At 41.8% G+C, this 13,466-nt stretch overlaps 1 long non-coding RNA gene across 1 annotated transcript in view; it reads right to left on the reverse strand.

Moving 5' to 3' along the window:
- LOC139550484 (uncharacterized) overlaps positions 1-13,466 on the reverse strand; it is a 182,593-nt gene that overhangs the window by 112,591 nt on the left and 56,536 nt on the right. The window lies entirely within an intron of this gene.

Consider the following 13,466-nt stretch of genomic DNA (forward strand, 5'->3'; position numbering starts at 1 on the left):
GACCTGGTGGTTATAATGACCTGGTGGTAATAATGACCTGGTGGTAATAATGACCTGGTGGTTATAATGACCTGGTGGTTCTAATGACCTGGTGGTTCTAATGACCTGGTGGTTATAATGACCTGGTGGTTATAATGACCTGGTGGTAATAATGACCTGGTGGTAATAATGACCTGGTGGTTATAATGACCTGGTGGTTCTAATGACCTGGTGGTTATAATGACCTGGTGGTAATAATGACCTGGTGGTTATAATGACCTGGTGGTTCTAATGACCTGGTGGTTCTAATGACCTGGTGGTAATAATGACCTGGTGGTAATAATGACCTGGTGGTTATAATGACCTGGTGGTTATAATGACCTGGTGGTAATAATGACCTGGTGGTAATAATGACCTGGTGGTTATAATGACCTGGTGGTTCTAATGACCTGGTGGTTCTAATGACCTGGTGGTTATAATGACCTGGTGGTTCTAATGACCTGGTGGTAATAATGACCTGGTGGTTATAATGACCTGGTGGTAATAATGACCTGGTGGTTATAATGACCTGGTGGTAATAATGACCTGGTGGTAATAATGACCTGGTGGTTATAATGACCTGGTGGTTCTAATGACCTGGTGGTAATAATGACCTGGTGGTTATAATGACCTGGTGGTAATAATGACCTGGTGGTTATAATGACCTGGTGGTAATAATGACCTGGTGGTAATAATGACCTGGTGGTAATAATGACCTGGTGGTAATAATGACCTGGTGGTTATAATGACCTGGTGGTAATAATGACCTGGTGGTAATAATGACCTGGTGGTTATAATGACCTGGTGGTAATAATGACCTGGTGGTTATAATGACCTGGTGGTTATAATGACCTGGTGGTTATAATGACCTGGTGGTTATAATGACCTGGTGGTTCTAATGACCTGGTGGTTATAATGACCTGGTGGTTCTAATGACCTGGTGGTTATAATGACCTGGTGGTAATAATGACCTGGTGGTTATAATGACCTGGTGGTAATAATGACCTGGTGGTAATAATGACCTGGTGGTTATAATGACCTGGTGGTAATAATGACCTGGTGGTTATAATGACCTGGTGGTTATAATGACCTGGTGGTTATAATGACCTGGTGGTTATAATGACCTGGTGGTAATAATGACCTGGTGGTAATAATGACCTGGTGGTTATAATGACCTGGTGGTAATAATGACATGGTGGTTATAATGACCTGGTGGTTCTAATGACCTGGTGGTTATAATGACCTGGTGGTTCTAATGACCTGGTGGTTATAATGACCTGGTGGTTATAATGACCTGGTGGTAATAATGACCTGGTGGTAATAATGACCTGGTGGTTATAATGACCTGGTGGTTATAATGACCTGGTGGTTATAATGACCTGGTGGTAATAATGACCTGGTGGTTATAATGACCTGGTGGTAATAATGACCTGGTGGTTATAATGACCTGGTGGTAATAATGACCTGGTGGTAATAATGACCTGGTGGTTATAATGACCTGGTGGTTCTAATGACCTGGTGGTAATAATGACCTGGTGGTTATAATGACCTGGTGGTAATAATGACCTGGTGGTTATAATGACCTGGTGGTAATAATGACCTGGTGGTAATAATGACCTGGTGGTAATAATGACCTGGTGGTAATAATGACCTGGTGGTAATAATGACCTGGTGGTTATAATGACCTGGTGGTAATAATGACCTGGTGGTAATAATGACCTGGTGGTTATAATGACCTGGTGGTAATAATGACCTGGTGGTTATAATGACCTGGTGGTTATAATGACCTGGTGGTTATAATGACCTGGTGGTAATAATGACCTGGTGGTAATAATGACCTGGTGGTTATAATGACCTGGTGGTAATAATGACCTGGTGGTAATAATGACCTGGTGGTTATAATGACCTGGTGGTTATAATGACCTGGTGGTTCTAATGACCTGGTGGTTATAATGACCTGGTGGTTATAATGACCTGGTGGTTATAATGACCTGGTGGTTATAATGACCTGGTGGTAATAATGACCTGGTGGTAATAATGACCTGGTGGTTCTAATGACCTGGTGGTTCTAATGACCTGGTGGTAATAATGACCTGGTGGTTATAATGACCTGGTGGTTCTAATGACCTGGTGGTTATAATGACCTGGTGGTTATAATGACCTGGTGGTTATAATGACCTGGTGGTAATAATGACCTGGTGGTTATAATGACCTGGTGGTTCTAATGACCTGGTGGTTATAATGACCTGGTGGTTCTAATGACCTGGTGGTTATAATGACCTGGTGGTTATAATGACCTGGTGGTTATAATGACCTGGTGGTTCTAATGACCTGGTGGTAATAATGACCTGGTGGTTATAATGACCTGGTGGTTATAATGACCTGGTGGTTCTAATGACCTGGTGGTAATAATGACCTGGTGGTTATAATGACCTGGTGGTTATAATGACCTGGTGGTTATAATGACCTGGTGGTAATAATGACCTGGTGGTTCTAATGACCTGGTGGTTATAATGACCTGGTGGTTATAATGACCTGGTGGTAATAATGACCTGGTGGTTATAATGACCTGGTGGTAATAATGACCTGGTGGTTATAATGACCTGGTGGTTCTAATGACCTGGTGGTTATAATGACCTGGTGGTAATAATGACCTGGTGGTTATAATGACCTGGTGGTAATAATGACCTGGTGGTTATAATGACCTGGTGGTAATAATGACCTGGTGGTAATAATGACCTGGTGGTTATAATGACCTGGTGGTTATAATGACCTGGTGGTTATAATGACCTGGTGGTTCTAATGACCTGGTGGTAATAATGACCTGGTGGTTATAATGACCTGGTGGTTATAATGACCTGGTGGTTATAATGACCTGGTGGTTCTAATAACCTGGTGGTAATAATGACCTGGTGGTTATAATGACCTGGTGGTAATAATGACCTGGTGGTAATAATGACCTGGTGGTAATAATGACCTGGTGGTAATAATGACCTGGTGGTAATAATGACCTGGTGGTTATAATGACCTGGTGGTTATAATGACCTGGTGGTAATAATGACCTGGTGGTAATAATGACCTGGTGGTTATAAAGACCTGGTGGTTCTAATGACCTGGTGGTTATAATGACCTGGTGGTAATAATGACCTGGTGGTTATAATGACCTGGTGGTAATAATGACCTGGTGGTTATAATGACCTGGTGGTTATAATGACCTGGTGGTTATAATGACCTGGTGGTTATAATGACCTGGTGGTTCTAATGACCTGGTGGTTATAATGACCTGGTGGTTCTAATGACCTGGTGGTTATAATGACCTGGTGGTAATAATGACCTGGTGGTTATAATGACCTGGTGGTAATAATGACCTGGTGGTAATAATGACCTGGTGGTTATAATGACCTGGTGGTAATAATGACCTGGTGGTTATAATGACCTGGTGGTTATAATGACCTGGTGGTTATAATGACCTGGTGGTTATAATGACCTGGTGGTAATAATGACCTGGTGGTAATAATGACCTGGTGGTTATAATGACCTGGTGGTAATAATGACATGGTGGTTATAATGACCTGGTGGTTCTAATGACCTGGTGGTTATAATGACCTGGTGGTTCTAATGACCTGGTGGTTATAATGACCTGGTGGTTATAATGACCTGGTGGTAATAATGACCTGGTGGTAATAATGACCTGGTGGTTATAATGACCTGGTGGTTATAATGACCTGGTGGTTATAATGACCTGGTGGTAATAATGACCTGGTGGTTATAATGACCTGGTGGTAATAATGACCTGGTGGTTATAATGACCTGGTGGTAATAATGACCTGGTGGTAATAATGACCTGGTGGTTATAATGACCTGGTGGTTCTAATGACCTGGTGGTAATAATGACCTGGTGGTTATAATGACCTGGTGGTAATAATGACCTGGTGGTTATAATGACCTGGTGGTAATAATGACCTGGTGGTAATAATGACCTGGTGGTAATAATGACCTGGTGGTAATAATGACCTGGTGGTAATAATGACCTGGTGGTTATAATGACCTGGTGGTAATAATGACCTGGTGGTAATAATGACCTGGTGGTTATAATGACCTGGTGGTAATAATGACCTGGTGGTTATAATGACCTGGTGGTTATAATGACCTGGTGGTTCTAATGACCTGGTGGTTCTAATGACCTGGTGGTTCTAATGACCTGGTGGTTATAATGACCTGGTGGTAATAATGACCTGGTGGTAATAATGACCTGGTGGTTATAATGACCTGGTGGTTCTAATGACCTGGTGGTTCTAATGACCTGGTGGTTATAATGACCTGGTGGTAATAATGACCTGGTGGTTATAATGACCTGGTGGTTATAATGACCTGGTGGTTATAATGACCTGGTGGTAATAATGACCTGGTGGTTCTAATGACCTGGTGGTAATAATGACCTGGTGGTAATAATGACCTGGTGGTAATAATGACCTGGTGGTTATAATGACCTGGTGGTAATAATGACCTGGTGGTTATAATGACCTGGTGGTTATAATGACCTGGTGGTTATAATGACCTGGTGGTAATAATGACCTGGTGGTAATAATGACCTGGTGGTTATAATGACCTGGTGGTTCTAATGACCTGGTGGTTCTAATGACCTGGTGGTTATAATGACCTGGTGGTTCTAATGACCTGGTGGTAATAATGACCTGGTGGTTATAATGACCTGGTGGTAATAATGACCTGGTGGTTATAATGACCTGGTGGTAATAATGACCTGGTGGTAATAATGACCTGGTGGTTATAATGACCTGGTGGTTCTAATGACCTGGTGGTAATAATGACCTGGTGGTTATAATGACCTGGTGGTAATAATGACCTGGTGGTTATAATGACCTGGTGGTAATAATGACCTGGTGGTAATAATGACCTGGTGGTAATAATGACCTGGTGGTAATAATGACCTGGTGGTAATAATGACCTGGTGGTTATAATGACCTGGTGGTAATAATGACCTGGTGGTAATAATGACCTGGTGGTTATAATGACCTGGTGGTAATAATGACCTGGTGGTTATAATGACCTGGTGGTTATAATGACCTGGTGGTTATAATGACCTGGTGGTTATAATGACCTGGTGGTTCTAATGACCTGGTGGTTATAATGACCTGGTGGTTCTAATGACCTGGTGGTTATAATGACCTGGTGGTAATAATGACCTGGTGGTTATAATGACCTGGTGGTAATAATGACCTGGTGGTAATAATGACCTGGTGGTTATAATGACCTGGTGGTAATAATGACCTGGTGGTTATAATGACCTGGTGGTTATAATGACCTGGTGGTTATAATGACCTGGTGGTTATAATGACCTGGTGGTAATAATGACCTGGTGGTAATAATGACCTGGTGGTTATAATGACCTGGTGGTTATAATGACCTGGTGGTTCTAATGACCTGGTGGTTCTAATGACCTGGTGGTTCTAATGACCTGGTGGTTATAATGACCTGGTGGTAATAATGACCTGGTGGTAATAATGACCTGGTGGTTATAATGACCTGGTGGTTCTAATGACCTGGTGGTTCTAATGACCTGGTGGTTATAATGACCTGGTGGTAATAATGACCTGGTGGTTCTAATGACCTGGTGGTTATAATGACCTGGTGGTTCTAATGACCTGGTGGTTCTAATGACCTGGTGGTAATAATGACCTGGTGGTTATAATGACCTGGTGGTTATAATGACCTGGTGGTAATAATGACCTGGTGGTAATAATGACCTGGTGGTAATAATGACCTGGTGGTAATAATGACCTGGTGGTTATAATGACTCCACTACCATCCCTGGTCTCCTTAGTCTGTGCTCCACTACCATCCCTGGTCTCCTTAGTCTGTGCTCCACTACCATCCCTGGTCTCCTTAGTCTGTGCTCCACTACCATCCCTGGTCTCCTTAGTCTGTGCTCCACTACCATCCCTGGTCTCCTTAGTCTGTGCTCCACTACCATTCCTGGTCTCCTTAGTCTGTGCTCCACTACCATCCCTGGTCTCCTTAGTCTGTGCTCCACTACCATCCCTGCTCTCCTTAGTCTGTGCTCCACTACCATCCCTGGTCTCCTTAGTCTGTGCTCCACTACCATCCCTGGTCTCCTTAGTCTGTGCTCCACTACCATCCCTGGTCTCCTTAGTCTGTGCTCCACTACCATCCCTGGTCTCCTTAGTCTGTGCTCCACTACCATCCCTGGTCTCCTTAGTCTGTGCTCCACTACCATCCCTGGTCTCCTTAGTCTGTGCTCCACTACCATCCCTGGTCTCCTTAGTCTGTGCTCCCCTACCATCCCTGGTCTCCTTAGTCTGTGCTCCACTACCATCCCTGGTCTCCTTAGTCTGTGCTCCACTACCATCCCTGGTCTCCTTAGTCTGTGCTCCACTACCATCCCTGGTCTCCTTAGTCTGTGCTCCACTACCATCCCTGGTCTCCTTAGTCTGTGCTCCACTACCATCCCTGCTCTCCTTAGTCTGTGCTCCACTACCATCCCTGGTCTCCTTAGTCTGTGCCCCTACCATCCCTGCTCTCCTTAGTCTGTGCTCCACTACCATCCCTGCTCTCCTTAGTCTGTGCTCCACTACCATCCCTGGTCTCCTTAGTCTGTGCTCCACTACCACCCCTCGTCTCCTTAGTCTGTGCTCCACTACCATCCCTGGTCTCCTTGGTCTGTGCTCCACTACCATCCCTGGTCTCCTTAGTCTGTGCTCCACTACCATCCCTGGTCTCCTTAGTCTGTGCTCCACTACCATCCCTGGTCTCCTTAGTCTGTGCTCCACTACCATCCCTGGTCTCCTTAGTCTGTGCTCCACTACCATCCCTGGTCTCCTTAGTCTGTGCTCCACTACCATCCCTGGTCTCCTTAGTCTGTGCTCCACTACCATCCCTGGTCTCCTTAGTCTGTGTGTTTTATTCTAAAATGTATCACAATACCCCATTATGCCAAAGCAAAAACAGGTTTAGATTTTTTGCAAATATATTGAAACTATTCCCCAGGATAACTAGTCTCAGAGTAATGTAAGATCCCAGGATAACTAGTCTCAGAGTAATGTAAGATCCCAGGATAACTAGTCTCAGAGTAATGTAAGATCCCAGGATAACTAGTCTCAGAGTAATGTAAGATCCCAGGATAACTAGTCTCAGAGTAATGTAAGATCCCAGGATAACTAGTCTCGGAGTAATGTAAGATCCCAGGATAACTAGTCTCAGAGTAATGTAAGATCCCAGGATAACTAGTCTCAGAGTAATGTAAGGTCCCAGGATAACTAGTCTCAGAGTAATGTAAGATCCCAGGATAACTAGTCTCAGAGTAATGTAAGATCCCAGGATAACTAGTCTCAGAGTAATGTAAGATCCCAGGATAACTAGTCTCAGAGTAATGTTAGATCCCAGGATAACTAGTTTCAGAGTAATGTAAGATCCCAGGATAACTAGTCTCAGAGTAATGTAAGATCCCAGGATAACTAGTCTCAGAGTAATGTAAGATCCCAGGATAACTAGTCTCTGAGTAATGTAAGATCCCAGGATAACTAGTCTCAGAGTAATGTAAGATCCCAGGATAACTAGTCTCAGAGTAATGTAAGATCCCAGGATAACTAGTCTCAGAGTAATGTAAGATCCCAGGATAACTAGTCTCAGAGTAATGTAAGATCCCAGGATAACTAGTCTCAGAGTAATGTAAGATCCCAGGATAACAAGTCTCAGAGTAATGTAAGATGCTTGGAAAAAGAAGCTGAAAAGAATAACAGAACGGCACCATTAGAACTAAAATGTGTCTCCTGGATGTCAGACCCCCAACCCTCCAAACTGTAAATAAATAATAAAATGTGTCTCCTTGGCAACATTAGAACCTCGGTACGTTTACTGTGTACTGGGTCGAGACAAAGGAATGATGTAAACAAATAATCCAAAATATTTTTGTCAATGAGACAGTATATTAACAAAGGAATGACCGAACCCCCTTTGGTGACTGAATGCTTGTAAGGAAAACTAGATGATCAAAACATTAAATCACATCAAATAAGCCTGAGTGGTTTCACCTCCTCCCAGACTATACTGGATACTACAGTTATAACTATACATAGTTATACAGGATACTACAGTTATACAGGATACTACAGTTATACAGGATACTACAGTTATAACTATACATAGTTATACTGGATACTACAGTTATAACTATACATAGTTATACAGGATACTACAGTTATACAGGATACTACAGTTATAACTATACACAGTTATACAGGATACTACAGTTATACAGAATACTACAGTTATAACTATACATAGTTATACAGGATACTACAGTTATACAGGATACTACAGTTATACAGGATACTACAGTTATACAGGATACTACAGTTATACAGGATACTACAGTTATACAGGATACTACAGTTATAACTATACATAGTTATACTGGATACTACAGTTATAACTATACATAGTTATACAAGATACTACAGTTATACAGGATACTACAGTTATACAGGATACTACAGTTATAACTATACATAGTTATACAGGATACTACAGTTATACAGGATACTACAGTTATACAGGATACTACAGTTATACAGGATACTACAGTTATAACTATACTACAGTTATACAGGATACTACAGTTATACAGGATACTACAGTTATACAGGATACTACAGTTATACAGGATACTACAGTTATAACTATACATAGTTATTCCAAAGGTGGGCTACTTACTATCCACTGTTTGCAAGCCACCGTTGCTGATCTATTTTATTTATTTATTTCACCTTTATTTAACCAGGTAGGCAAGTTGAGAACAAGTTCTCATTTACAATTGCGACCTGGCCAAGATAAAGCAAAGCAGTTCGACACATACAAAAACACAGAGTTACACATGGAGTGTAACAAACATACAGTCAATAATACAGTAGAAAAATAAGTCTATATACAATGTGAGCAAATGAGGTGAGATAAGGGAGGTAAAGGCAAAAAAAGGCCATGGTGGCAAAGTAAATACAATATAGCAAGTAAAACACTGGAATGGTAGATTTGCAGTGGAAGAATGTGCAAAGTAGAAATACTGGGGTGCAAAGGAGAAAAATAAATAAATATAGTAGGGAAAGAGGTAGTTGTTTGGGCTAAATTATAGATGGGCTATGTACAGGTGCAGTAATCTGTGAGCTGCTCTGACAGCTGGTGCTTAAAGCTAGTGGGGGAGATAAGTGTTTCCAGTTTCAGAGATTTTTGTAGTTCGTTCCAGTCATTGGCAGCAGAGAAGTATGCTCCAGGAAGTATATCTCACTGGTCATCCCCAAAGCCAACACCTACTTTGGCCGCCTTTCCTTCCAGTTCTCTGCTGCCAATGACTGGAACGAATTGCAAAAATCGCTGAAGTTGGAGACTTATATCCCCCTCACTAGCTTTAAGAATCAACTATCTGAGCAGCTTACCGATCGCTGCAGCTAATGACCTGGTGGTTCTAATGACCTGGTGGTAATAATGACCTGGTGGTAATAATGACCTGGTGGTAATAATGACCTGGTGGTTATAATGACCTGGTGGTTATAATGACCTGGTGGTAATAATGACCTGGTGGTAATAATGACCTGGTGGTAATAATGACCTGGTGGTTGGCATAACACAAGCAGAACCCGAGAACAGGATGGCCTCCACCATCACAGCCTGATGACACTGCACCAGCCTACCAGTCTGCTCCAGCCCAGGTCAGAATACCAGCCTCCCAGTCTGCTCCACCCAGATAGTCACCCACAACTGCAATCCTTATTGATTCAAATGGGAAGTTCTTAGGGAGGGAGAGGGAGTGAAAAGGGAGAGAGGCGGAGAGGGGGAGTGAAAAGGGAGAGAGGCGGAGAGAGGGAGTGAAAAGGGAGAGAGGCGGAGAGAGGGAGTGAAAAGGGAGAGAGGCGGAGAGAGGGAGTGAAAAGGGAGAGAGGGGAGTGAAAAGGGAGAGAGGGGAGTGAAAAGGGAGAGAGGCGGAGAGAGGTTGACAGTTTATGACAAATAGTTAAACAATTTTGCATGTAATGGCTTATGCAAGGAACTAATGCCTAGATGTTTTGAGGGGTAAGACTATTCAACAGAGAACCATATACTATATTTTGATCAACATGACGTGAGCAATTGATAATGTGGAAAAAAGCTGACACTTGTACATTATCAATTGCAATTTGTTCAAAGGAATAAGAAATTGCTTTAATGATGTGCACAAGTGACTAGATGATTCGGAATTTGTACAAGTCGTATCAAGAATTGCACTTTTGATCTAAGAAATGCACCAAAGCGACTGAGGAAAACTGTAATCACTTTCCCAGTGGAATACAACCTAACAGACAAGAAGCCATTCTTTACAAAACAGTATGAATACAAACAATGGCAGGGCTGATTGGTGATGGGGAGGGTATGGGGCATTAAGTGAGCTAGATCCTTTGATTGCCTTTGGGAGCCTGTCAGATATGGTCAAAATATCTGTAAGATAAGCTGTAAGATAATTTGTGATACAAACATATTCTATTTGGAGATGCTTTTTTACCATTCAGGGATCTCATTCCCTTTTGTACTTTAACCATTTGTACATTGTTACAACACTGTATATATATATAATATGACATCTGTAATGTCTTTATTGTTTTGAAACTTCTGCATGTGTAATGTTTACTGTTCATTTTTATTGTTTATTTCACTGTTGTATATTATCTACCTCACTCGCTTTGGCAATGTAAACACATGTTTCCCATGCCAATAAAGCCCCTTGAATTGAATTGAATTGAGAGAGAGAGAGAGTATCTATTTCCTAAAGTTATCCAAAAGAGAGAGATAGGGAGAGACTTTACATTCTAATCATAGAGAAAGAGAGAGAGAGAGAATGTGAGAGAGATAGAGAGAGAGAGAGAGACAGACAGACAGACAGACAGACAGACAGACAGACAGACAGACAGACAGACAGACAGACAGACAGACAGACAGACAGACAGACAGACAGACAGATAGAGACAGACAGAGACAGACAGACAGACAGACAGACAGACAGACAGACAGACAGCTCTGGGTCCGTCTTGTTGTCACTGTGGCTGCGCTCAGACCGAGTGAGCTACGGTCAAGCGGGGCATCTCGTTGAACTCGGCACGGCCTGGAGATAATAGTAATGCCATTGCAGGCTTTGTGTGTCTTTAAGCACCGTACCTTTTCACTCCATCCCTGCTGTGTGTGTGTGTGAGAGCTTTTCTTTGACATCTGTTGGGAGAAATGACTGATTTACAGTTCACGAGGGTTGTCTAATCACATATATGAAGTTTTGAAAAGTTCTGACCTTTTACCCCTTCAAAACAGCATCTATGACACCATCTTAAGGCACTTCTGGTTGTCACAGTAAACACATATCTTGAATGGAGTATGCTGTTACAGAATCCTGAGTTTTAAGTCTGTATATTAAAAATTGACTGATCTACACAGGTTTGAATGCAGTGATTGTAACAATTGCAGGCTATGTAAATCAAAACTTCATTCCTTCATGAGTGAGGGTCAATTTCACCTGCACGATTCATCAGTTTACGTTTTTGTACAAAAGGTCTTATAGAAATGTGTAAAACTATGCTTGACAGTTTATGACAAATAGTTAAACAATTTTGCATGTAATGGCTTATGCAAGGAACTAATGCCTAGATGTTTTGAGGGGTAAGACTATTCAACAGAGAACCATCTACTATATTTTGATCAACATTACGTGAGCAATTGATAATGTGGAAAAAAGCTGACACTTGTACATTATCAATTGCAATTTGTTCAAAGGAATAAGAAATTGCTTTAATGATGTGCACAAGTGACTAGATGATTTGGAATTTGTACAAGTCGTATCAAGAATTGCACTTTTGATCTAAGAAATGCACCAAAGCGACTGAGGAAAACTGTAATCACTTTCCCAGTGGAATACAACCTAACAGACAAGAAGCCATTCTTTACAAAACAGTATGAATACAAACAATGGCAGGGCTGATTGGTGATGGGGAGGGTATGGGGCATTAAGTGAGCTAGATCCTTTGATTGCCTTTGGGAGCCTGTCAGATATGGTCAAAATATCTGTAAGATATATCTGTAAGATAATTTGTGATACAAACATATTCTATTTGGAGATGCCTTTTTTACCATTCAGGGATCTCATTCCCTTTTGTACTTTAACCATTTGCACATTGTTACAACACTGTATATATATATAATATGACATCTGTAATGTCTTTATTGTTTTGAAACTTCTGCATGTGTAATGTTTACTGTTCATTTTTATTGTTTATTTCACTGTTGAATATTATCTACCTCACTCGCTTTGGTAATGTAAACACATGTTTCCCATGCCAATAAAGCCCCTTGAATTGAATTGAATTGAGAGAGAGAGAGAGAGAGAGAGAGAGAGAGAGAGAGAGAGAGAGAGAGAAGCCCCTTGAATTGAATAAAGCCCCTTGAATTGAATTGAGAGAGAGAATCTATTTCCTAAAGTTATCCAAAGGAGAGAGAGAGATAGGGAGAGACTTTACATTCTAATCGTAGAGAAAGAGAGAGAGAGAGAATGTGAGAGAGATACAGACAGACAGACAGACAGACAGACAGACAGACAGACAGACAGACAGACAGACAGACAGACAGACAGACAGACAGACAGACAGACAGACAGACAGACAGACAGACAGACAGACAGACAGACAGACAGACAGACAGACAGAGACACAGACAGAGACCGACAGACACAGACAGACAGACAGACAGACAGACAGACAGACAGACAGACAGACAGAAAGACAGACAGAGACAGACAGAGACAGACAGAGACAGACAGAGACAGACAGACAGACAGACTGCTCTGGGTCCGTCTTGTTGTCACTGTGGCTGCGCTCAGACCGAGTGAGCTACGGTCAAGCGGGGCATCTCGTTGAACTCGGCACGGCCTGGAGATAATAGTAATGCCATTGCAGGCTTTGTGTGTCTTTAAGCACCGTACCTTTTCACTCCATCCCTGCTGTGTGTGTGTGTGAGAGCTTTTCTTTGACATCTGTTGGGAGAAATGACTGATTTACAGTTCACGAGGGTTGTCTAATCACATATATGAAGTTTTGAAAAGTTCTGACCTTTTACCCCTTCAAAACAGCATCTATGACACCATCTTAAGGCACTTCTGGTTGTCACAGTAAACACATATCTTGAATGGAGTATGCTGTTACAGAATCCTGAGTTTTAAGTCTGTATATTAAAAATTGACTGATCTACACAGGTTTGAATGCAGTGATTGTCACAATTGCAGGCTATGTAAATCAAAACTTCCTTCCTTCATGAGTGAGGGTCAATTTCACCTGCACGATTCATCAGTTTACGTTTTTGTACAAAAGGTCTTATAGAAATGTGTAAAACTATGCTTGACAGTTTAT

Source organism: Salvelinus alpinus, chromosome 2 (genome assembly GCF_045679555.1).
Source record: "Salvelinus alpinus chromosome 2, SLU_Salpinus.1, whole genome shotgun sequence".
NCBI classification, from domain to species: domain Eukaryota; kingdom Metazoa; phylum Chordata; class Actinopteri; order Salmoniformes; family Salmonidae; genus Salvelinus; species Salvelinus alpinus.